Here is a 25,984-nt window from a genome sequence, read left to right on the forward strand (position 1 = left end):
GCACTTTGGTACAATGAAAATTGTTTTTAAATGTGCTTTATAAATAAACGTGATTTGATTTGAACGATGTAAGGAAATACTGAACAAAAGATAGCAATCAGCTGGCATTCTTATCTAGCGCAACGCTAAGTGGAGTGCGATGTTCCTGCTTCAGACTAGTACAACATCACACCCCATTATATATGGATTCACTCCTTCACACATTCACTGGTTGCAACTTGCACAGATTTACAGCTTGATTAAAATAGCACTGCTGCTATACCTCCATAAATTACGTACAATGGCATGTGCTCACCGTCATGTCTCGGATGCTGATCTAGCCAGGCTAAATGCTTCAACAAAAATAGAAGCGGTTACTGGCAAGGCCGCTGTGTGATATTGTGCAACGTCTATGAACCATGATGATGGACCCGATATTATGTGACACTAATGCACAGAGACAGGTTAAATGGGTGGAATTGCCTTGCAGATTGCATGTCTCCTGAACAATCAATGCGGAACGTTCCAACAAGGACCAGCGGGGTGGAAATGGGACAAATTGAATTTTTTTTCTTGCATTCACATGGCAAGACGCAGGCGTGTCTATAGGGCTGTCACGTGGAATTGGGTGTCACGTCGCAACGCCCTGTCCTATTTTGATATGACCCTTTGATGTCACCCTTTCTGTTCCTCGTGTTAGATCTTGAAAGGAGACGGTTCAATCGAACCAATCGGTTTAATTTGACATGTGATTTCTATTTTAATGTTGTGATTTGACCTGGCCTTAAAGAACTTAAAACATTACAATTATCCAAAAAGGAAGTGTTGATCAAATAGAATACATTTCAGTTACTGCATCGTCAATTTGTCGCTTCAAATGTTTTCAAAAACATTCTTGAGAGCAATGTATTTAGGTGTACATGACATTGTGCGTTTGTTTAGATGGCTGCCATGTTGGATACGGCATCAAATCAAGCAGCGCAGCAGGTGCTCTGAGGCTCTCATTATTCCAAACTACAAACTAATAACTGCATGCAATTGGAGAGTTGAGAGCATGGTTCCAATTCTGTTTCGAATGTCCAAAATATACTTCTAAGCATCACAACCATTTCTTTTCAGAAGGGCGATATGCTTCAAAAATGCTACAGCTCCTGGCTGCTTAAGGGACAGCAGTGGACACTGTTGACCTGATGGGGATGGTGAATGAATGAATGTGTGTGTGTGTGTGTGTGTGTGTGTGTGTGTGTGTGTGTGTGTGTGTGTGTGTGTGTGTGTGTATATTGCTCACCACGACCGGATTGTTGACCTAGTGTCTGATGCAGTTCGAAAGTATGTGCCATCTAGTGCAGCAATGTATAAACATTCAAGAGTGTTACCAGATTGGTTTAGCTGTGCATGCGATGTATTTGCTTCCCAAATACACCTGATGTTGTCTTTGTTGACACCAGTCACAAGGAGGTCCTGATTCTGGAGGTGGGCTGTGTCTTTGATTTGTACATGGACCAGGCATTCCAAGATAAATATTCTAAGTATCAACCATTACTTGGAAGTATAACAAACCTGGGGTATCGCTGTAGATTTGCCATACTGATATTCGGAAGCCTTGGCCATGTGCATAAACTGACCATGAGTGGCCTAAGAATAGCTGGCATGACAAAAAGCAAAGCCAAACAACTTGCCAAATACTGTTCTGTTTCGGCTGTTATAGGCAGTTTGTCTGTGTTGAGGAGGAGGTGCCATGTGTATCCTTAAGTGAACATGAACTGTCAACCCCGTTATATTTGTTTCCTTGTAAAATTAATTGTAATTTGTGGATTCAAATAAAGAAATCGAAATGTGTGTGTGTGTGTGTGTGTGTGTGTGTGTGTGTGTGTGTGTGTGTGTGTGTGTGTGTGTGTGTGTGTGTGTGTGACAGGGGTTGGAAATAAGGAAACCATTGCAGTGCAGTGTTTGAGCAGCCGCCGAGAGGTTATTGATCGGCTTAGAAATGATTAAACACTGGGATTGGAGGGCAAGAAGTAGCTGTTGCTGTGTTTTCATGCTGGCGTTTGTAAAGCTCAGGGTCTTTATTGATGATGATATTTGTTGAAAGCCGTTGCTGTCGGGTGGAAACCTTGTACAGTATGTCCGAAACCGTTCAGTTTGTATTATTAATTTAAACAATATATATCAAATGTCCGATCTGCAAGCTCACAACGTGTTGTATCGTGTTATTCTCACGACTCACTCTTCTATATTGAAGTAGGGCATTCATTTATGAAAAATATATATGGAAATTGGAGATACAAGGTTTCTGCCCAAATGGTAGAATCTAACAAGCTGTTAAGACTAGCACATTTCAGGTCTATACATAGCCATAAATGGCATAACAATTAAGACGCTTACAGAAGATCTTGTGTATGTTGGCCTGGCCTAGAATCAAATCCTAGTTAAGTGTCTGTATCAGCTTGGTGTTTGAAGAGGAGAGTGTGATCCATTTCTAATTACAGCATGATGAAGCTGCATTTCGTCGATAATGTGGGCTAGAAAATGAGAACCCTTTTTTTTCTTTCCAAATACCAATGCAATATCTCCATATATCTTCTTTTTTTTGTGCAGGGCAAATAAAGCATCTATCTACGCGGTAATACTGCCATGTAGATATACAGTACTTCATATAATTTAATTAGTGAGTAAAAGTACAATATTTTCCTTTCCTCTGAGATGTAGTGTGGTAGAAAGTATTGAAAATTGTAAATACTGAAGAAAGTAAAAAAAAAAGGTTATTAGCATTCTGGAGATTAAAGGCCACTGCCAAGTTGCTCTCATTTTGATTGCTCAGCCGGATCTTTATTATTGAACTGCATACAAAAGAGTGTCCAATGGTAAATGTTGTAAAAGTCATTAACGTTAAGCCATTCTATTGATGTAATCCATTTAATCCGACGAGGTTTTACCCACATAAACCTTATTTTGAACATCAGAAACACAGCGAGTTGCTTTACTGGCCGTGTGTTCGTTATTGAGCGTGTAGTGTACTATTATAAGCAACATAATAGGATCTGTCTTCTTTCTGAAGTGGAGAGACCCTGCGATTGATTGACAACACATTGCCTTAATGGACTTGGAAATTACACACTTTCATTTCCACCTAAGCCCTGGCCTAAACCACACACAGACCAAGAGAAGTCAAAGAATGGATATTTTGTTGGCATAATGCGGTTCTCTTAAGACTGCACACAAGCATAATCCATGGACAGTATTCACCGGTAGCCCAGTAGCGTTTCCAGGAATCACATTTTGGGAAAGATGTCTGTCGTCGTCGTCCCCCCCCCCATTCAGAAGCACTAAAGGTTTTCAAAGACATAATGAGCCTATATACTCGTCTGGCAGGTATATTATACCTGCCAGACGAGTATATAGGCTACAAAGGCTGAACGGCATTCATTTGCATTCCAATGGGTGATTAAGGATCGCGCTCTACGCACAACGGCCAATCTGCTGCCCACTAGTTCTCAGGACAGGTGTTTGTCCTCTCTTTTTTCTCTGTCGTGTTTTCAAATGGATTTGGCTAGGCGGCCGCCTGGCCTCGCCTTATTGTAGATACGCCACTGCTAGCCTCTCCACCCAGTCAAATCCAGAGTGTTAAATTAATTAAACACTTTCAACATGGCGTCCTTATTTTGAACATGCCATTAATACCAACGGCTGGCCAACGTTGAAGCTGCCACTACCTACTGGCCAAAAGTGGAACTGCAGCACGTTCATGGAGGTGGGCGGACGTTCAGTGACGTCATGTGCATCAACACGGACCTCAAATTTGAGGTCCGCTCTCTCAACTTCCACTCACTCGAGCCGTTGAGTTATAATGGTAGTTCCGGCAGTCTTCCGGGTGCTTCAAAACGCCACTGAGCAACTTCTATTGAAATGAATAGAAGGGGGAGGGGCTGTCGCTCCCGGCCCTCACTATATCCTTTATAACTCTATGCATTAGTAAGCAGGCTATTTTTTTGCTAACACGCACGCACGCACGCACGCACGCACGCACGCACGCACACACACACACACACACACACACACACACCATACAACATTAACACATCTAGGGCTCCATTTTCGCCACCGCCGTTACCCGTGGGGGGGGGGGGGGGGTTGCACAAGTGAGACTTCAAGGCAAGCAACACATCACTCTTCTATGGGAAACCGTAAGGCTATGAAGCAATAGCACTGGGCATAACGGGCAACGGATAAGGGATCTCTTAAAGGCAATGGAATGTGGCACAGTGATTGGTTTAATTATTGTAACGCCCAAACCACACCTATGCATAATGTAACGGGTAATGGAGGTGTTTTAGGGATTTAGGTAACCAAAATACCAACTTCAGTGGGGGAACACCCCTTCTCCACTATACTGCTAAATCCCCAAATAGAATGCTCGAACGAAAATGGAGCCCTTGACTATAATGACCTGGCCAAAACTTATATAGTCACTTGCCCAAATGTGCTGTGACACGTTTTTGTGCAAAACTAATGCTTGGAATGGATTCAGCATCATGAAAACCACCTAGTTTGACACATCACATGCTATAAAGCATGATGACATTTTTTATTTGTTTTGCCTTCTATAGGTTGTTAATGGTATGGTCACATATTATGCCAATTATGAAAATTATGAACATATGCAAGTTAGCATCCGGCAGTTTCAACATGCTGGGGACCCATACTCAACATTTCTAACATAAAACCTTAGTGTACTCAACATGTTCAGGTTCACAATGGGGCTCTATGGGCTGGCATGTATAGACTATAGTGTAAAGTGTGAATCTATGTTTGCTGTTTACAACAGCACACACATCCAAACAATAAAATACCACATGCTGGAGAGAAGAACATGGAAACAGAACAATAGCGTCCACACACACAGTGGACCAAGAACCTATATAATTACCACAGACTCTTTATGTTTACAGCATGAATCTTCAAATGTTTTCAGCCTTTTGGGCAAACTCTATATTTGACGAAAGTGTGGGATATTCATAAAATGTACGTGCCACTGCGTTTTATGTAGTAATCCACCCCCGCGGTGGATTACTTGACTATTTGCTGTAGAGCCATCAAACATTGTATCCTTTTACAAAGGCACAGATTAAAATAGCAAAGACCATCTAAGCATAACATACAATTATGCAGCCATTTCTTGGGATGTCTTGGTTGTGTTTATTGCACTGTACGCTCTGAAGAAGAGACCGAACACATGGGGTTTAAACCAGTGGGGGAAAAGTACTCACATGTTTTAAAGTATAAAGTATCAGTAATAGCGCAATGGATGTAGAAACACTCTGTTAAAACTAAATGTCTGGTAATCAAAATGTACTTGAATAAAAGTACAAAAGTATAGGCAATTATTAGGCATCAATTGCCAAAAGTAAAATACTCATTATGAAGAATGGCCTGTTTCACAAGTTATCATCTATAAATGCACCAAGTCTCTGTACGTCTGAACCCCTAATTGCTCCCGATGTGCTAGTTGGTGCCTTGCATGGTTTCCGCTGCCATCGGTGTATGAATGTGTGTGTGAATGGGTGAATGTAATGCACAATCTCTGTAAAGCGCCTTGGATAAAGGCGCTATATAAATACACCATTTACCATTTATATAAATACACCATTTTATACCGACTTCAAATTCGCGTTCCACACCACCGCAGTGCCTGGTGTCGAGTCGGTCGGTTGTCCAGAACCGCCCCAAAAAGGCCTCTGCCCGGGCTCTGGACCGAGCCCCTGCCCAGTGTCCATATATGGAGCTGGCCTATTCTGACCTCACAACACTCCATATTTGGGCATGCCTGACACAGAACTCCACAAGCTGGCCTGTTCTGACATCCCAACACTCCATATTTGGGCATGGCTGAGTGGCTGACACAGAACTCTATAGGAGTAAAGGGACACAAAGAGATCTGACATCATTCTGACGTCGGGCTTAAAAGGAACACAGACATAATATCTGGGTGGGGCTTCCATTTCCAACTTGCATCATTCCAAGTAGGCCAGTGCCCAACGGGCACCGCCGTACCGCCGTAGTGGCCCCCATGCACGTGCACCTCTCTAGTGACACATCTAGGGGCCACAATCTGCATTCAAAGATGTTCCTAGAAGCTTTGTCATTGGTCGAAATGACTAACCAATCAGGAAGTAGACAGGCAAATCGACCAATGACAAAGCTTCTAGGAAAATCTTTGAATACAGATTGCGGCCCCTAGATGTGTCACAGAGACTAAATTATTTTTGGGAACGTTTTACCCATTGCCGGATGTCTAAAAAAAAAAAAAAAATGGTTCATTAAAATTTTGACATAGCCTATTATTGATTATAGCAGCTTTAAGTACATTAGCCTACTTAATAAAGTAAATGTACTTAGTTACTTTACACCACTGCCGAGGACCAGTTAGGAGTGTGTGCAAACAGTTAGTTTGTGATGTTACAGAGGCTGCTGTGGAAGCAACGCTCTGTAATTAGGGTTGCTTTGATTTCATCACATAGACCTGCATGGTGTTGTATGCTTGTTTGCTCGCGTATTATTTATACATATTGAGAAATGCCAGACTTGAATTTACAATAATATAAAACAAACACTACCAGCTGCTTCTTTGTGTAAACTTTGTCGAGGGTTTGATCCTCAAGCTGTTTGATATAAGGGAAAGTTATGTAGTACGTTAATTAGGACTATATGGGATACTTTGTTTTATTCCTTCCAAGTAAAGCTTGGAGGCACTTGGACGCTGTAACTTGGTAAGATTGTCCACAGGGCATTGTTCCCTGAATTTTAAGGTAACCAGAAGCCATAATTAAGAAAATAAATGAAAAAACTACACAAACGTGTATACCGTATACCAATTCAATCTGTTTGGGATACTTTGGGCTATAGGGTTGGACGCAAGCCCCCAGTAAGGCTATCCAACGTTGAAGCTGCCACTACCTACTGGCTAAGAGTAGAACTGCAGCAGGTTCATGGAGGTGGACAGACGTTCAGTGACGTCTGTCCATTTTAATTTATTTTATTTTATGTAGACTTAGATAGTATTTTAAACAGACTTATAGCATGTTACGTAGACAGCACTAGAATTGCATTTTATGTAGTCATAGCACTTTATAGTACACATGTATAATATATAATATAGTATAGTATGTATAGTTTACATAGATACTCCACTGTTACGTTCTTAGCTTACGCATGTTTCATGATAACTACTTTTTATATATGTGATGTATGCCATGCTTTTTGTTATTGCTTAGCGTCTGCTAAATGCCTAAATTGTAAATTGTCATGTGCGTAACGTGCGTAATCCCGGACCTCAAATTTGAGGTCCGGGCTGCTCTTCTACTCACTCGAGCCATTGAGTTATAATGGTACTTCCGGCAGTATTCCGGGTGCTTCAAAACGCCACTGAGCAACTTCTATTACAATGAATAGTAGGGGGTGGGGCTGTCGCTCCGGTCCTCCCTCTATCCTTTATCTAGGGGTTGGACTCGGAGAACACACACTTTTGGAGCAGGTCATTTGCCTGCATCAAAATACAGAAGCTTGACATATATCCATTCACCTGGCTATCTCCGATTCATCACCTTGCTGAATGGACATCATTGGGAATAAGCAGACAGGGAATGAGGGGCAGGATCTTCCATGTAATAGGCTAGTTCTATTTATATGTTAATCTGTCGTCGGGGTCTTGCTACTGGTGGGCTGTGTGAGTGATTCTCATACGAGACTCTGTAATGAATTCAACAGGACATAATCCTCCTACGGCCGCCATGGAAGCAAAAAGCTATACATCCTCGAGTCTAACATTAAAGCAATCCATCATCTGCCAGTTTTGGCAGTGGCTCAGCCTTCCCCTTCTCCCCATCTCCTCTCCAGAGATTCCATAACTTTTCCATTTGTTAAGAACGGTATCTGCAAACTGCAAAGTAGCTGTTGAATATGGAACAGTCCTGCAACTGTGTGGATATAACTTTATCCAGGGAGACGAAGCAGGAATTATCCCATTTCCAATGCAAAAACAGGAGGGTCCTGTAAATGGATAATGTGGGCTAGAAAATGGCTGAGGAACCTTTTTTGTTCCCCAGCACATGCCAATGCAAATGCGTGGCCGTTGAGAGAGATATGGTTGGCATGACGGACAGTGAGTATAGCCTTTATTCGAATAAACGGTTTTGGTGGGATTATTCCATTTTACACTCTTGAAAAGCTTCAAAGCTTTCAACACTCACGTGAACGTCAGTACGGCTTGGATATTGGTGTCACTCACTTGGTGTACACGCTAAATTCCTTCCACCGCCCGCTCCACCTGCACAAATACTGGGAGTGTTATATCGCCTGAACATAATCTCACACAGAATTCTGAGAAATAACAAGTGTGACGTTAATTGTACATTGGAACGTCCAGATGGGGCATATGCCCCGGCCAGAGTAGGACAGTGGTTCCCAAACTTTTTCATGTCAAGGACCCCCAAATTGACACTTATTAGCCCCGCGGACCCCCCATTTAAGGAGATATGCCAGGGACTCCCCATAAGAGAAGATTCTTACGGCTTCAGCAGTAATTCTCAACCCATTTCATTTCAAGGACCCCCAGTTTGACATGCATTCATCTACGGACGCCCATTTAATGGCATTCTATCTCTGGGCCATGTATGGACTACTTGTGTGCAACGCGCAAGTAGGCACTCGACAGGATAATAATAATTATTATTATGCTTTTGTGTTTCTTAAACCTGTGAAGCACTTTGTGACTGTCACTGTCTGTGAATTGAAAGGAGCTCTACATGCACGCCGGTGTCACGCACAAAGACAGCGTTGCGATGCATTTTGAGCCTAAATCGGCTTTATCCAGCCAGGTATAAATCATAGGCCCATCTGATCTGTTGCCCTCTCGAAGTATTAATTATATATAATGTGCCCTAACATTGTCTTATCAAGAGAGAAGTTCTTCATCTGTGAAGCAGAGTCAGACTCTATGGCCAGTTGGCCACCTAGTCTCTCAGCTCTTGGCCCACCATCGACCCACTCTTCCCTGCATGGCTCCTTGCCATGCCTGCTAATGAGATTGGAACCCTGCCTGCTTGGCCGCTCTGTGTGTGTGTGTGTGTGTGTGTGTGTGTGTGTGTGTATGGGGGGGAGGGGGGGTGGGACTCGGTCAGAGTTCATCGGTGGGGGCAAATATAAGAAAGACCAAAAGACAGAAAATGTGAAAGTGTGAGAAAGGAAAAATGTCATTGGACAGACAAGTTTGTGTGTGTGTGTGTGTGTGTGTGTGTGTGTGTGTGTGTGTGTGTGTGTGTGTGTGTGTGTGTGTGTGTGTGTGTGTGTGTGTGTGTGTGTCTGTGTGCATGCATGCGTGCGTTCATTATAAGCCAAAGGTACTGACCTGGAATAGGGCCAGTGCTGATGGCTGGAGAGAGATGGGATTTGAGGTGAATTCTCGGTCCCCTGGGGTCAAGCCTGATACACATTTCAGAGCAGTGGAAGGTCATGCTGTGTTGAATAGCGGCCATTTCGAGGGTCACTTGAACACAATGAGTGAGTCTGTGGTTTCTGAATGCGGGTTGGGTGCCGCACTCAGCGACCATCACCGCTCAGTGACAGGCGGCCTCTTATCTTTGTTCGAGAGAAAGAAAAAAAATAGATCTGCTGTATGTTTATGGTGTTGTTGACAAGTAAATCTAACAAATGTTTCCTGTTTTTCTTTTTTCTTTTTAGAAACATTTCTCAACTGATATCCCGGAGTGAGCAGCTAAATGTCCAGTGTCTTGCTCAAGGAGGGTGCATGTGTTTGGCCCGACGTAGAACGTCGACAGGCATTATTCCGACACCCTACCCAAAACCCAACCCTAAACCTAACCTCAGAGAAGCCACTGGCTAGTTTGAACCTGCCACGCGTTAGTTTTAACCTGCCACGCATGTCGGGAGCCATGGTGTTGTCGGACTAATGCCTGTTGGACTGTTAGTATGCTATGTCTAACCAATCAGTGTTGATTTTTTGGCAGCAAATTTTGATTTTAGTTTTAGTCATAGTCTCTTGAATAGTTTTCATTTAGTTTTAGTCTTAGTCACTTGGAATGTTTTAGTTTTAGTCTAGTTTTAGTCGACTAAATATCACAAGATTTTAGTCGACTAAATCTACAGTTGATCTAGTCGACTAAACTTTTGGCGGGCCTTGATGGCGTTGTAATGGCTGATTTTACACTCACGCTGCTACGCGTTGTGAGCTTGTAGATCTGCTATTTTCAGCATGCAACCAAGTGTAAAATGACGTATACTGGATCTCTTGTCCACTAGTCCCTTCCTAACATTCTAGTCTAGTTTTTATTTGTTGACAAAATTAGTTTTAGTCATCATAGTTTAGTTTTCGTCAGTGAAAAAAGGTAGTCGACGAAAGTTTTTCGTCGTCGACGAAATCAACACTGTCATGCAGCCCGCTCAAGGACACATGGTAATGGATGCTGCAGTACTGGCGCTCGGCGCCCAGAAGGACACCATATAAGATTGAATGACACGGCACTGAACGCTCATCATATCCTTGAAGCAAATGTTACATGTCACTGGAAACTGCTGCTGAACTGCTGCTTTTGGTACTTTAAGTATTATTTTGATACCTGTAACGGAGTAATCCTACATTCCTTACATCTGCGTGTAATGTTGGTTTCCCTGGAAGTAATAGAGAAACCACCATTACACGCAGATTCCTGGAAGTAATGGGTATAGGATCCATTACTTCCAGGAATCTGCGTGTAGCAGATTTCTTTACTTCAGGTAAACCATCCATCCATCCATCTTCAACCGCGTATCCGTAGTCAGGTCGCGGTGACAACAGCTCCACCAGAGAGCTCCAGACTTCCCTCTCCCTCTCCAGAGCAACATTATATCTCGACTTGGGTATACTTTTGGGTATACTTTTTGTCACTTGGAACTTAGTGACTTCCTCCTGGGGGATCCCGAGACGTTCCAAGGCCAGTGAGTCGATGTGTTTCCTCCAACTGCGCCTTGGTCTGCCCCGGGGTCTCCTCCCAGTGGGACGTGCCTCGAGGACCTCCCTATAGGGAGACGCCCGAGAAGCATCCTAACCAGATGCCCGAACCACCTAAGCTGGCTCCTTTCCAGGCGAAGAAGCAGCGACTCAGGTAAACCACCGTATGATAATTAGGACTGTAAGGTGTCAAAGGCTGTCATTCTGTATGAGTATTTCTACATTGCAGTATTGATACTTTTACTTAAGTAAAAATGTGAGTACACCACTGATTGTGACCAGATGAGCCTCATTATTGCCACCACAGACTTCTGACTAACCCTCAGCATTGCCCCTGCATGCAGCTGCAGGCTACTGACACAGAGCCGCTGCTGCTGGAAATCAAACGTGTGATGACGACACATTTACACTATACAAGTGGTTTTCAAACGTTTTAATTCCTATAGGCTAGGACCCTGCCTGCACACAACTGTAAGGGTCCACTCGGAACACCCCTCAAGGAACCATGAGGGTCCCTGGACCCTACTTTGAGAACTACTGCACTACACCCTTCGCAATAATAAAGTTTATGTGATCTTTCTGCGTTTGAGGCATAGCTAGCTTGTGAGTGACCAACGCATGTGCAACCAGCAGTATTCATCATGCAGAGGATCGATCCAGACAGAGTCAACATGATTCCAGAAAAACTTGCCAGACAGAAACTGTGAGCTGTAATCATATGACGACTTCTTGAGATTTGAGACTGCTGATGCACAGATGCACAATTATCTAGAGTAAAAGTTAAATGTAAAGAAAAAAGCAGTTAAAGTGTCACAACCTGCTTTGAAGAGAATAAATGTAAAACACTGTAAGACAATCTGGGTTCAATCAATTTTTGCCACTCCACAACATGTATACATGTAATCAAATTGACCCATAAGCACAGTTAAACGGATACAGAGGATTTTTACTGTGAACAACCGTCGCTGTGATTTAAGACGTGACACTAGAGATTGAGTGTATGGAATCACTCAACATGTCACCTCCCTGTGAACAAACACCACAATGTGTACGGTGTGACACTGGAGCCTGAATGTATGGAATACCATTCGACAGCGTGGATGACATGTCACATCGCTGCTGGCTCTTCCTGTCACAGTTATATACCCAGAATGTCTACACACAGTCAAATGTCAATGTAACTCAGAGATATATAGTACAAAATGCAACCTAAATGTTCCTTCCACAGGGTACATTTTAGGCGGTTGGGTTTTTTTTTCTGTGTGCTGTATCTGTTTCTTTCTGGTGCCGAATTTTCCATCTGTTCCTATGGGCCCCGTTACACACAACACGTCGAGTCTGTCGACCTACTGAGAGCATGCATGCAACAGCAGAGACTTGTCCTCAGCTGAACTCTATGACAGAGAGAGAGAGGGATAGAGAGAGAGAGAGAGAGAGAGAGAGAGAGAGAGAGAGAGAGAGAGAGAATACCAAAGAGAGAGGAAAGGGAGTGGAGAGATGGAGGAGACAGAGGGAGAGAGAGTGAGAGACAGATGGATGAAAGCTGGGTAGGAGGCACACAGGTATAAGAGAGACAACGAAGAGAGCGAGAGAGTGAGAGAGAGAGACATAGAGAGAGAGAGAGAGAGAGAGAGAGAGAGAGAGAGAGAGAGACAGAGAGAGAGAATACCAAGGGGAGAGAAGGTTGCAGAGGAAAGGGGGTGGGATTAAAAGAGAGCAGGAGAGAGACAGAGGAGAACAAACAGAGAAAGAGAGAGAGAGAGAGACATTACACAATACACATGGAGAATTTACCCCAACTCCTGACAATAATAATAGCTAACGTGACGAGGAGAAGCCAATCTGGCAGCTGGCTAACTTTGCCAATAAAACACCCAGGTGGAGCCGCACTCCTCACAGTGTGGTGGGCAAACGACGTTGTTTGTTTCTCATTAGTCTCATCAAGTACCCATAATCCTCCGCCAGCCCAGATTTAAGAAGACTATTAGTATTAGTGCGGGTGCAAGAGAGTGTACAAATGTATACCTAAGTCGACTCTTATGGGAACATTTGATTACATGCTGTAGTGTGTACACTTACTTGCAGAGTTACAAAAAAACAATCTGAGGATGTATTGTGTATTATTGGTTCAGCTGCTTGTTATTATTGTAGTGCTTCCGACCTTCCTGGTGTCCCATATGAAGGAAAGGCAGTGCAGAACAATTGCATGCCGCCCTTGTTGGATTACACCCAAGCCCCCAGGGAGGCTCTCCAGCGTTGAAGCACTCGGCCCTACTGGTCAGAGGTGAGAATGCAGGCGGACCCCTGCATTTTGCCTGAGGAAACCCTGTGCAGCTCGGTTTTAACATTGAGCGCTCGGTTGCACTTCCGCATTTGGACACCAACTGTTGGTGTCCAAATGCGGAAGTAGACCATTCTTCCGGGTGCTTCAAACCGCCACTGAGCTCTGGTTCGTTCTCTATCCTTTTATTACTCTATGGATTACACACGCACACACGCACACACACACACACACACACACACACACACACACACACACACACACACACACACACACACACACACACACCTTACTTTCGTGCGGTCACAGACAGGACGTTCTTGGCCCCAATGGCCCGGTATACAATAATGTGTTATCCTTGGGTTTAAACATGATGATTAATGATGCATGGTGCAGTACAACAGCACCTATAGTATAGCTAGCATGTACCAACAAAACTAGACCAAGCTTCTGAGAAATGTTTGTGTTCTTCTTGAGAGCACAGGAATGGGTCTGACATTTAAAAAATATATATAAGCGCCCCAGATTTATTATGAATGTGGTGCGGCAAGGTGGGGTCATTTCTTTATTTCATTCATGGAGAGAGTCAAAGCAGAACACCTGCGTGCGTGTGCCTACTGTACAGGACCAATGTGGTCTCACATCAAAGAGAGCGAGTTCTCCATTGAGAACTTATGAATGCTTTTCATCTGTGTTCCTTGAAGAGACCTTGGGGATTATGCCTAAAAAGCAACAAAAGCATACAATATATCGCATACAGTACGCTTTGATTCTGCTAGCGTTGCCGGCTGTGGGGAGCTGCATTGTGACGAAGGAACATCTGCCTTCAAAGCTGTCATTCTTTTTTTAGTTTTCTTTTTTTGAAATCTGACTTTTCAGGTTTGTGCTGCACTGCACCAAAAATGGTTATGAGAATGCAAACAAAAGTAAAAAGTTTAGTTCAGTCAGACAACTCTTATAGAGTGAATTTAGAATATATTTGAGCATAATTGAGCATAGATATATGAAGCATAGATTGGCGTCAGGGCTCTGTCCCGATTCATTCCCTGTAACATTAACATTTTAGTTAAATTATAAGCCAAGTAGAATTACAGGGAATGAATAAGACCCCCATGCAGGGGGATCTAGAAACAGAGCCTACACAGGTGGATGCTGGGGAGGCGGTGGGATTTGCCAAAACTTCATGAGCAGCAGGTTAGCAGCAAGCGAGGCAGGGAGACAGCAGCAGCAGCAGCGGCGCACGGCCGCACAGCAGGTAGGCAGTTTAAATAGCCGCTCTGATCAGGTGTGTGAGACTAGTCACCTGATCAGGTAGGCGTGCTCACGAGTTGCCTGCCTGAACTAGCTCCGCAGGCTTCGTATCATTTACTCAGTGTCACGGTCACATACATTGCCCATCTAGATGTTGTATTCTGTTATGTTCTACTTGTTTTGATTCTATGTTCTGCTTATCTAGATGTTGTATTCTATGCGTTCTAGTTCTTTTGGTTCCATGTTGTCTTCCACAGGTGTTTCTCATGTGTAATCAGCTCTCATGTGTATATTAGTCTTGTTCCCCAGTCAGTCCTTGTCGAGTCATTGTTTGGTGTCAGTTTATCTTGTTTGAGTTTGTGTTATCTGTCTCTGTTCACCTTTATTAAAGCACCCAACCATGGGTTTGATCACCACCTGCCTGGCTGTCCTGCTTTTGGGTCCTCACCTCACCAGAACGTGACACGCAGATCTGAAACTCGATTTTTAGCAGCTGAATGGTTTAGAGGGAAGCCAGGGCTTCTAGGTTCCATTCCATGCCTCACAATATGTAGACGTGTCCCTGAAGCGAGTGCTGATTCTGGTTACGCCCCTTTTTCTCACTTACAACAACTGCAGACTAGACTGTATATCTCTATATGGATTAGAACTAGACCGCGGAGGCCTGCCATCTTATGCGAACTTGAGCCACGCGACACCACAGAGCGAGCTAAAGCGAGCGAGTTGCCGTGTCGAACGTTGCGAAGTTCAACTGAGCCGACTCAGAGCCGTTCGAGTTGCGACCCGATAGACATAGAATATTAAATCATGCTCTGGCGAGAGCGTTTGCCCCGACTGCCACTCAAAGTGGCTATATTGGCCAATCACAGCTGCACGTCCTTGCACAAACAACCCAAGCTCCAAAGCCGAGGGGCGTGACCATTGGCACAAACCGGGCCGGAATGAACAAGACACTTAACTGCCCCTCAAGGCGTAGAATGGCACTTACTCTTGAGAGCACATTTCAAGTATGCTGTGCAAATATGCGGTGACAAAAAAACACCCCAAGGAGTGGGGACCAAATGATTATATATACTGCATCATATGATGCAAAAACCTCACAACGCGATGTGATGTGAAATAAGGTACAAAATTGTAACCATGATGTTGTTGCTACAGTAACCATTAGACTGATTGATGTTGGGTTTGTGATAGCCAAAGGTTGTAGGCTGCGAAGAGAAACATTTTGGAAAAAACTAAAAAAAAACATTGCATTCTAATATATTGCCTTCGCTCATAGATGTTCTAACAATCTGTAGTAGGCATGGGGAAGCTGGTGGTGAGGAAGGCTAACTTACATACTGTAGCTGGAGTATACTGGACAATCTGGTGGTGGTTACAGAGGGGAGGAAGCTGGACGCTATCCTGGTGAACCCCTCTCATCCCTGGCTTCTATGATGTGCTACTGCGGATCAGGAGCACATATTCAGCCACAAAATCATCCTCCCCTGGCACGCCGCTTGGACAGCACTTTGTTCTTGGATTACTGGCTCCTGCTTGACTCTGGCACATTTACTACTGGGATGAACACTACAAAACCACAGGTCTATGGCCTGTTAAGTATATAACTGTTGTAACGCTTTCATTGTTGATAGTGTTCTGTTACGGTTGTTTATTTCATGTTTGTGTTTAATTTCAAAAATATGTGAATTCATTGTTTAATTCCTATTGCAGGTAGTGTCTCTTTAAGAAATGCAGGAAGTAGGCATCAGTTTTGTCATGTGACACTGACACACCATGTGACCTATTTCAAGGAAGCTCCTATTTCAGGAAGTGTACTACATTCCATTGCAAACATTTCATGACACATGCAGACTAGAGCTCCTGACTGTGTTTCAATTCTTCTCCCAGTCATCGCAGTTGGTATGTATTGTAATATTTTCACATGGTCTTTCATTGTTTTTTGTATGGAAAGTACATTTTCTGACCTTTAAAAAGCACGTCAAGTAATTCTATTTTATGCTATTAGTAATATCAATAATTTGCCTACCTGTTCGTCTCAGATTAAATTACTTATCTACCTGCTGTGATTACTTACTTGCAGTTATTGTACTTTCTGAAGAAATTGTGTTATGCAACATCTATTATTATTACATTGTTTTTATTGGTTTTTTACTTTTTTTTTTACACACAACAAGACATAGCAACACACATATATACACCACTAGACAACACATAAGCACACAATACATTAAGAACAGATATGACAGAGTTTGACCCTATCTGTACTTGGTCTGACTGAGTTAACATGTAATGTATCACATTGAATATTGACCATATACATCTGTATATGGTCAATATTCTCTCTGTAATGCAACATCATATTGCATTACAGTACAATGTCCTCAAACAGATCGTCACTTGCCATACAAGAATATGTTGTAAAGTTTGTATTGCCCCCCCCAAATATATATGAATCAGGTACAGCCATACCTGGGTGGGAAACATAATAAAATTACCTCCCGGTCAGACGCAGGTACAGAACCATTTAGTTAGCCGTAACTCTCTGCAAGAACAATGCAGCCTTGTAGACACGAGCAAAAAACATGAAGGAAAACAAACACAACACAAAACACCCACAAAAACCCCCTCTGTAATGCAACATCTATAGTCTTGCGTTGACAGACTCTCGCAATTTTCAAATGCTTGCATATAGCATTCGGAGATTGTGGAATAGTTGTCTGGCTACGCGAGACTATGCAACATCAACAGTTAATAGTGAAGTGGTTCGATCCAATTGTTGAATTGTTCATTTATTTTGCAATGTATATGTAACATTTGAGAATTACAGTAGTAATTTATTTTTACACGCAAGATGTTTACAGTATGCATAGTTTTGATTATGACTTTTTGTCTGCTTTCAGTTTTACACACTGACTGTCAATATTAATAAACCTAAAATAAAGAGAACGGTCTCCGGAGCTTTGATGGAAGGAAGCCGCAATTTGCAACTTTAGATTTTTTTTATAATGGGATGAATCTAGAGTTGCAATACCCTCCATTGACTCCCCACTCATCCAAATTGCTTTTGCGATCTGCTTGTATTAAACACCGTTAAACTCACCAACATTGCAGCTGTACAGGCCAAGCTTGAATTATCCTCTTTCAATCTGCAAAGCAAAAATCCACCGTAGACATGTTATGAGCTGCTTTCTGTCAAGAAATTCTGTGCAGGTGATTCTTTTTCTAATTGTTGGAGTTTGGAAGCAGTCGTCGAAGTCACTGAACGGCCCTGCGTACCACCCTTTTTGAATTTGCACATAATGCAGGAGGCAGCAGCGCAACCCATTAATGAAAACAAGTGCTTCCAATTGACAAACACCTGCACAGAATTTCTTGACAGAAAGTAGCTCAGTCATAACATGTCTACGGTGGATTTTTATGAAACAAACACTTGCAGATTGAAAGAGGATAATTCAAGCTTTCCCTACAGTGGCACTGTTGGTGAGTTTAACGTAGTTTAATACATGCAGATTGTAAAAGCAATTTGGATGAGTGGGGAGTCAATGGAGGCTATTGCAACTCTAAATTCATCCCATTATAAAAAAAATCTAGAGTTGCAAATTGCGGCTAGGAAGGAAGGTGTTTATACTTAATGCCAAGTTATAGTCTACATAAGGAGGGCGGCACAGATAGACTGTTGTACTGTATATAATCATCAAGGTGTTTATACTTAATGCCAAGTTATAGTCTACATAAGGAGGGCGGCACAGATACTGTTGTATATAATCATTAACACTGTTAATCGACTGTACCTACAGTAGGCTATATCATCCAGTAGCTTCCACCTACCTTTCATATCCACTGTCGTAACGTCCGGGATTCGAACTTGGGTCTCCCACATTTAATATTATTTATCTTTTAATTATTTTTTTAATCCATGTTTTTGAAAATTCCTCTAATCTGGTGTGCAGGTGATGACATGCACAATAGAATTAAAATGTCTTTATTTTATTTATAATGGGAAAAGTGGCACCCAGGACCAAAACTGGTGTCCACCCCCTGGCACTTTTAGTCCAATATCTTCTTAACCACTAGACCAATGGACTGGAGGAGACATAGACCTTTGAGGCCATAAGGCTGATGCTCTGAGCCACTCTGCTACACTCACCCTCCTTTTGGCCTCCTCCCACAGGGAGGCGAAAGATGTATATGGTCAATATTCAATGTGATACATGTTAACTCAGTCAGACCAAGTACAGATAGGGTCAAACTCTGTCATATCTGTCAAAAACATGGTAGCTGTGTCCATCTTGATTGATTGAATACTTTTATTAGTAGGATTGTTAACATTGTCAACTCCTTCAGGATAACAATTATATCTGACTGTGGACTCCAGACTCCAACATGGTGAAGGTGAAGAAGAACTCTCTAAAGATCACCATGGACAATTCTACTGCAACGTATCAACCCAACGTATCATACCATGAAGACGTCACGTTGAATCATGCACTACGAAGCTTGGCTAAACCAAACCACAATTGCAACAATTGCGGTACAACAAAATGTAAAGATTGCACAAAAGGGGTTCATACTATTACAGTCATTCCTAAAGAGTACCTACATTTACCAATGGTGACTTTATATCTGTCAGGAAAAATGGTTACCTTTGTGGCAGACACTGGAACAACCACTTCTAGATTAAGGTTGCAAGATTTACCATGTTCTTGCAAAGAATGCAGAGAAACTGTAGAGTCTGTTGGCCTTCTAGTTGATTTTAATGGAATGGTCATACAGCATCCATTCACTGTGAGTTCTCAATTGACTCTGTCCATATTGGGTCATGATTTGTTGAGTAAACTCAATTTGGAAATCTATGTTAGCAAATGTTGATGTTTTCCTAATGGCATTTCAGTTTATATCCCATCACAAAAATACTCACTATGGATGGTTTGGACCTTTTTAGTAGTGTTTTCCACATTGAAAAATGCAGCAGATATTCAGATCATTCCTTTTTTTTTTATAATATTTCTTTTATTTGGGAAAAGCATTACAATAACAGCATTTCAATGAAAACATAGGACACAAGTGCAGTTCCCAGGATTTTTTTTTTCACCCCTCTTCCCCCCCTCCAAGTGACTCCATCTCCAGTGTCTCTGTAACATCCTTGCTTTCTTCAGGACTACATATGGCATCAAGTCAACAGAGGCAAAGGGCAATATCGCTTCTGAGTGTACATTTCAGAAGGAGAAAAAGAAGAAAGAGTGGGCAGAAAAAAAGACAGACAAAAAAACAACAACCAAGAAACGAAAGTATTTACAATATTGCTGAGGGGAACAAAAACAAAACAGCTTTGGACTTCGACCATGAGAAGAGGAAGGGTGTCTTAAAGATTTTATACAAAGATCAATTCAGATCATTCCTATGCTCATTGATGCCCTTTCAGATGTTCTAACCCATTTATTCACAATTGGCTGAAACAAGTTGAGGAACAAGACATGTGTAAATTAATATGAAACGTTCATACTTGCGTTGCTTGCCCTTTGTTGATGTGTTTTAACCTGGTATCTCTCAACCTCTACTAGACTGTGAAAATGTGGATGTGAATAAACATGCAGCCTTAAAACACACATTATAATCTGTATGCATTTATGAATAAATACATTTTAATTGTTGATACATGAGTATAGTTGTTGATAGACTTTCACTGTGTTTTCATTTAAGTAGCTGTCTTTACAATGCCATGCTTTTTAGAGTTCCTGTTTTTTTTTTCTCACAATTTGATGAATTGAACATGGTGGACCCTCTTGTAAACAAGTGTAATGCTTAATTGGGTTGTCCACTCACAGTTAACAGTCTTTGTATTGGGTTTGTGCTTGAAATGTACTGTAATTCTGCAAACTGTTAATATCAATCAATCAATCAACAGTACAAGTTGTATTATGGGAAAATGCCACATAATACTGATTTTGAGAAGGGGCAATAGACAAAGGTCTAGGAATGTGCGTGCACAATTTCACGGAAATCACACGATGTGTCCATGATTTGCAGCATTTTGTTTGAAACTGAGCACTCCTGCAAACTTTGGAAGCCAGTCTTAGCCAATCAGGATGGAGTCTGAGAAATCTGAAAGACCCGTTTCGTTGAATGGCTCTAGAGAGACTGTGTACCAATTTGCGTGATGTTTTTTGGACAAAATTTGTAGGTGTACTGTACAAAAACTTGTTTTGCACAAAGCGGCCTCCTGGCAGGCCGTTCTGGAAATTCTCGTGCAGAGGTTCATCATTGGCATCCAGGGAGTGTGTGCAAAATTTGACGTCGACCGGGTTAATGGTGCCGGAGATTAGCTGTTCACAGACAGACGGACACACACGGACGGACGGACACACGGACGGACGGACGGAGTGCAAAACATACTCTCTCCCCATGCCTTCGGCCTGGTGGAGACAATAAACAAGATCCATACACAGCATCTCCAGACTCATACCACACGACAGTGTGATTTGAGTCTGGCTTATTAGCCAGGCTAACAATAAATAGCATTGAGAGTTGAACCCTAGGTAGAGTAGAAACTAACTAAACTAAACTAACTAAAGCTAGACATATTATGTCTAGCTTTTAACATTAACTGGCGTGTTGCTGACTGTGAGCCATGGTTTTTGTATGCTATCAGAGAGCTCTGCACTTACAGGCCTTTTTCAAGGCAGCCATCACATGAATAGGGATGGTTCAGGTCAAACCGAATGGGTTCTGCAGATATTGTGCATGTTGGCTCACTGGAAAGGCACTGGACACTAAATGGAACACTTTAATTAGTAATTGGTAACACCTGTGAAGAAAGTAAAGCGACACAACTATTTGACATAAATAATTTTATGTCAACATGGCTGGCCTGAAAAGGGACTATATTGTAGGGTGTTGAAATGCATTTTTGCTGGCATGGCCTACATTGCTTTATGAGATGCCAAACATGAAACATAACATACAAAATCAAACTATTTTTCAATATGGCTGTTTTCTGTTTCCTGATAGTTTTCTAGTGTTTTATAGTTTGTCTGAAATGTTTTTGTTCACCTGTCTTCTTCATTAAATCTGCTCAGTAAAGACAACTACACACCTTGCCTGTCCGCGTCCTGTACTGCTGTACTGCTAAAAACAGCCATAGCCTCATCACATTTTGTGCTGATCTCATCACATTAAGTCCCAAGGAGTGTTTTTTGTGCAAAACTAATGCTTGGAATGGATTCAGAATCATGAAAACCCCCTAGTTTGACATGTCACATGCTACTTAAAGCATAAGGAAAGTTTGACATTTTTGCCTGCCATAGGATGTTATTATACAAAATGTCAGCAAGTGGATTCATGAATGTACGTATATAGACAATATTGTAGGCCAATAAAAAAAGACTATATACCAAATTTCCCACCCGTCCACCCCATCTGCCGGACTAAAATATCTGAATGAATGAAGCTCACACTTGTAGATCGGCTATTTCCAAAGTGGTTATAATGCACGTTTTGTAATAATAATCAAAATCTTCAAAGTATAGTAACTACATTTTCAAATAATGTGGTGGAGTAAAAGTATAATATTTGCCTCTGAGATGGAGTGGAGGGTATCTGGAGAACTTGCCAGTTTTCCGACTCGCCGTGCATTTTAGTTTTACTTCACCTTCATTTAAATTGCATTGAATTGAGAGATGGAGAGGATAGTTGTTTAGAGTTTACACTAGATGAAGTAGGAATGCTAAGTTTAAACATCAAAGTACTGAAACAATGTAATTAATTAGTAAACAATATCCTGAATTGGTAGGCCTATTATCAAATATATAATTAAAATGATTAGTCTACCTCAATTACTTTACCTCTTCCAAAATGTGCCGGTCTATTAACAAAAAAAATCTTTAAACAACTTGATTCCCTTATCTTACCCTTTCTGTGGTCCAACAAGAGTCATCGTATTAAAAAAAGCCATTTATGTAAACCCAAATCTGATGGTAGCTTTGCATTGCCAGATTTCACACGATACTATTATGCAGCAAATGTCAGAGCGACTATGTTCTACTTTCTTCCCAATATCTCCCTAACTGGGTAATGCTGGAAAGAGAGGAGCTGCCACCCATACAAACCCGAGACCATCCTGCTGGCACCAACTAGAGTACATTATGTCTAGATATAATGGCAATGTCTTACGAGCCTCAGATGACATCTAGAGACAGATATGCAAACTAATAGAACTGAGCGCAGTACGTCTACAGTGTATTATTGCCAATTGTAGGCAACCCATTATTTCCCCCATCCAATATGGACACTGCTTTCAAGCAATGGGAGAGGGCAAGTATCACCACTTTAGTACCTGTATACCGAGGGCGTCTTTTCCTCATTTCAGCAGCTAGTAGACAAATCTGGGTTACCCGGTCCTTTTTTTTAAAATTTTTAGATACTTACAGATTAGGGGAGAGATTATGAGAACCATACCCTTATACAGATCATTGACACAGGCTACCATCAGGAACACTATCAAACTATCTCCCTTTTCTTCAAACCTTATTTCTCAGTTTTATATTAGGCTCCGAGAGGGTAAAGACGATACCTCAGGTATACGAACAAGATGGGAAAGAGAACTGGGTATACAGATATCGGAAGAACAATGGAACGATTCCCTCCTGCAGATTCATAGATGTTCAATCAATGCAAGACACTGTTTTATGCAGTTAAGATTGTCCATAGATTACACTACTCGAATGTCAAATTGCATAGAATATTCCCCTCTGTGTCACCTCTGTGTGAAAAATGTGAGTCGAGTGGCCTCCCCAGACTGTCCCATAATTCAAGACTACTGGATCAACGTCTTTAATACAATTTCCACAATACTTTTGTTTCAAATTACACCAGATCCTCAAACTATCATCTTTATAATTCATGAGTGGCCTCCCCATGGCTCACATTTTCTTAATTTCTGCCTCATGTCTGCTAAAAAGTGTATACTATTGCTATGGAAAGGGCAATGGTCAATATGTTGGAGGTGGGGAGGATACGGTACTTGAAACTAAACCAAACTGATGAGTTCGATTTGATATGGCAACCCTTCATACAACATCTGGGATAAATCGCCAGCTACCTACAACACTGCTGCTAAACGATGACCAATATACTCTGTAGTCGCTGCCCCATTTTGGATCTCAGGGTTTTAGTTTTTAGGGGTGTCTTTGTTTTTTTGTTTTTTATTTTTTAATTTTAATTTTGGAATTGTAATGAAGTACTGTACAGTACATGAGTAAATGTACTTACAGTAAAAAAAATAAAAAAAAAGATCAGACAATGGCATTTTTATCTCCAATGCGGTATGCAGTGTGGAAATGTACATTATTAATAGAAAAGGTCTCTAAGCATGGGCTCTGTGCAAATTATAAGGAAAAAGCAATGACAAAATGGTTAAGAATGTAAGTTTATATTCACCACATGTTTTCTTTGCTGGCATGCAGACTAGAGAGCAAACCACAAGGGGAAAAAATGTCCCCTTCTCCATCTTCCCTTTCCACAATAAAGCTCAGCCCCAAAACACCAACAATAAAAATAACAATAATAATAAACATTATTCGTATAGTAGGCCTATCCTACTTTTTTAAAATGGAGTTACAAATAAAGTGCTTCACACAGCGCTGGTATAAAATCAGCATAAAAAGTATGCGAGCAACATAAAAGAGCAAGTGTGCGATAAGGATAATAAAAGAGCATAAGACACTAAACATTCTAAAGAGGTAGTAAAGGCGAGTAAATAACTTTGTATGCGTCCCTTTATTTTTGTTATATTGACAATATGGATGGAATATGTTATTGTCAGACACTCCCTAGATGGTACACACCGTGAATGTAGGTTATCTTTGTCAAGACAGAAGGCTGCGCGGGCTCATGTGGCTCATATGCCCCCCCCCCACCCCCCACGAGACAGACAGACAGACATATTTGACACAACTCCCGAACTCCGTTTTATTTTTCTTTGTAAGTGCGAAAAGACTATGTGAAATACTAGACAACTTGTAACATTCTACCACATGGCAGTAGAGTAGAGTTGTGTCGGTATTGTCAGGACATTTAGCCTACACAACTGCTGAAAGAGATCAGTTGTTAATTGTCTGTAGCAGCATCATGACAGGACAAACTGCGTCATCGTTTAATACTCTCCTATTCTTCAGGTGAGTTTACTTTAGCTGCTAACGTTAGCTGCTAATATTTACATAATAATTGATCTGAATTAGTGTAGTGTCCACTTACAGTACTCACTGCCATTTTGTATAAAGTACAAGTGTTTACATTTTTTATTTAGTTGTGTTGTAGGCTAATGGCATGCTGATGCTGCAGGCCTAGCTAGTAGAAGTAGCATAGCTAGTAGAAGTAGCCTACTAAAGCTCATAAGTGTGTGTGTGTGTGTGTGTGTGTGTGTCACTCACTGACCATTGAAGGACAAGTCATAGACCTATATCGTCGCTGTGGGGTGGAAAGCTTGTATCTTATATTAATGTAATGTGAAAACAAACTATGTACACACCCCTGCACAATTTAGAGTTTGTAGATAGTCAGTATAGTAGGCTATTTATGGTATTGAAGCAATAGTATGACTAAATCCTATTACTAATTTCAATAAACATAATATTGTTGAATACATTGTTGATGACCCCTAAGTAGCTCAGTCTGCTTTCTTTCTTTCTTTCTTTCTTTCTTTCTTTCTTTCTTTCTTTATTTCTGGGCTAGGTGAGAAGATGGCAGAAGGAGGCTGGTCGGTCACTGCCATTGGCACCGGGAGCTCCTAGCACTAGCAGGCGAGTCAGGAAAGTACTGGTGAACCGTGAAGCTATAGGCAGATGTGGGAGACAGGATGGAGATGACTGGAGACGCCGCTGGAGGGCTTGTCCAAGGACAAAGTAGAGAAAGTTCCCTGGGTTCCAAAGTTTGACCCTGGCACTCACTTACCCAACTGTTGAAGTCAAAGAAGACTGCTCAAGGTACTATGATATGAACCATTTGTTTGTTTTTGCTGCTGCTGCTGCTGCTTGTGTTCTCTGCTGTGTGTATGTTATTCATTTATACACAGTACAGTGTGTGTAGGTGGCAGTTTGCTATTTCCTTTTAAGTTCAAGCTGGAGGTGTTGGGCTTTGACATAACAGCCATCAATTCCAAATGTTCATTTTCTGATGTGGATCTACATTATACAGTATATGTGGATTGTGACAGGGTGGCTGTAAATGGTTCATGACTTGCTTGGTGGCAAAACTCATGTCTAAATATGTGGGCCTATTTCTTATGGTCATCACTCACTCACTCACTCACTCACTCACTCACTCACTCACTCACTCACTCACTCATTTATTCATTTATTTATTTATTTATTTATTCACTCACTTACTTATTTAATTATTCGCACAATAAAAAAACCAGTACAACAGTTCAATAAAAGAGACAAAACATGTGCAGGTGAGAAAAGAAACCCATA

General features: G+C 41.7%; 1 long non-coding RNA gene across 1 annotated transcript; it reads left to right on the forward strand.

Annotated features, from left to right (window-relative positions):
• Positions 1-16,285: 16,285 nt before the first annotated feature.
• Positions 16,286-20,167, forward strand: LOC306925005. The gene is made up of 2 exons (XR_013790228.1): positions 16,286-16,415; positions 18,861-20,167. It is a non-coding gene; the product is annotated as an uncharacterized lncRNA (long non-coding RNA).
• The last annotated feature ends 5,817 nt before the right edge of the window (positions 20,168-25,984 follow it).

This window comes from Electrona antarctica, assembly GCF_951216825.1.
Source record: "Electrona antarctica genome assembly, chromosome: 1".
In the NCBI taxonomy this organism is placed as follows: Eukaryota; Metazoa; Chordata; class Actinopteri; order Myctophiformes; family Myctophidae; genus Electrona; species Electrona antarctica.